The sequence below is a fragment of the Tenrec ecaudatus genome, chromosome 15 (genome assembly GCF_050624435.1).
Source record: "Tenrec ecaudatus isolate mTenEca1 chromosome 15, mTenEca1.hap1, whole genome shotgun sequence".
Lineage (NCBI taxonomy): Eukaryota > Metazoa > Chordata > Mammalia > Afrosoricida > Tenrecidae > Tenrec > Tenrec ecaudatus.
This window is the reverse complement of record NC_134544.1, coordinates 91,437,361-91,439,095: the sequence shown is the minus strand read 5'-3', so window position 1 is coordinate 91,439,095 and position 1,735 is coordinate 91,437,361. Positions and strand designations below refer to the sequence as shown.

At 50.2% G+C, this 1,735-nt stretch overlaps 1 pseudogene; it reads left to right on the top strand.

The window, feature by feature from the left end:
- Nucleotides 1–213: 213 nt before the first annotated feature.
- LOC142427849 (heterogeneous nuclear ribonucleoprotein A/B pseudogene) lies at nucleotides 214–1,484 on the top strand (annotated as a pseudogene).
- Nucleotides 1,485–1,735: the final 251 nt, after the last annotated feature.

The window sequence follows — 1,735 nt, the reverse complement described above, 5'->3', positions numbered from 1 at the left end:
AAAATGATTAGGGCAAAGACTGTACAGATGTGCTTTATACAATTGATGTATGTATATGTATGAACTGTGATAAGAATTGTATGAGCCCCTAATAAATTGTTAAAATTAATAAAAAAAGAGTATTAAATCCTCTTAAGTGAAGTAACCATTAAATAAATGATTCTGTAAGAATTAGATTTCCGAGGCGGCGGAACTACGCGGGCCGGAGGGAAGCTGAGCCGCAGCGCACCGGCCTAGCTATGTCGGAAACGGGTGACGAGCAGCCAATGGAGACGACCGGCGCCACGGAAAACGGGCACGAGGCCGCCCCAGAGGGCGAGTCGCCGGCCGGGTCCGGCACCGCGACCGCGACCACGACCACGACGGCGACCGCGACTGTAGCCACCACGGCGACCGCCGCCACCCCGGCCGGCAATCAGAATGGCGCCGAGGGAGACCAGATCAACGCCAGCAAGAACGAGGAGGACGCGGGAAAAATGTTTGTTGGTGGCTTGAGCTGGGATACCAGCAAAAAGGATCTGAAAGACTATTTTACCAAATTTGGAGAGGTCGTTGACTGTTCAATAAAAATGGATCCTAACACTGGACGGTCAAGAGGATTTGGGTTCATCCTCTTCAAAGATGCGACCAGCGTGGAGAAGGTACTAGGCCAGAAGGAGCACCGGCTGGATGGTCGGGTTATTGACCCTAAAAAGGCCATGGCCATGAAAAAGGATCCGGTGAAGAAAATCTTCGTTGGGGGTCTGAATCCTGAGGCCACTGAGGAGAAGATTAGGGAGTACTTTGGCGAATTTGGAGAGATTGAGGCCATTGAGCTTCCCATGGATCCAAAGTCTAACAAAAGACGAGGCTTTGTTTTTATCACCTATAAAGAAGAGGAACCTGTGAAGAAGGTTCTGGAGAAAAAGTTTCACACTGTCAGTGGAAGCAAGTGTGAAATCCAGGTGGCCCAGCCCAAAGAGGTCTACCAGCAGCAGCAGTACGGCTCTGGGGGCCGTGGAAACCGCAACCGAGGGAACCAAGGCAGTGGTGGTGGTGGTGGAAGTGGAGGTCAGAGTCAGAGTTGGAATCAGGGCTACGGCAACTACTGGAACCAGGGCTACGGCTACCAGCAGGGCTACGGGCCCGGCTATGGCGGCTAGACTACTCGCCCTATGGCTATTACGGCTACGGCTACGACTACAGTCAGGGTAGTACAAATTACGGGAAGAGCCAGCGACGCGGTGGCCACCAGAATAACTACAAGCCATACTGAAGCCGTGGCAGGCACGACAGCTGACCGCGCCGCTCCGTTTGGATATCAGTGAACACAATTATGTACCAAATTTAACTTGGCAAACTTTCTATGGCCTGTCCCATGTGCATCTTATTTAAAAATTTCCCCCTGGAAATCACTCTCCTGTTTACTATTTCCAGAGCTAGTTGTGTTAGCAGCGTGTGGTGTATCAGAGGCCGAGCAGCATCGTGGGCCTAATTTAACACCAGGTTCCCCCAAACCCGAGGGGTGGGTGTGCGCCCTGCTGCTGCTCTGTATCCGGGGCCTGCAGGCCCTGGTGGGTAAAGAGTAAACTTGCATCTTAGGAAACCAGTGTCACCTTTTTTCACCTTTTAATTTTATATTATTTGTGTCATACATTTCCTGTTAACGGAAGTGTTAATTTTACTGTACTTTTTGGTACCTTTTTGGGAATCTAATGTATTGTAAGGTATTTTACACGTGTCCTGATTTTGCCAC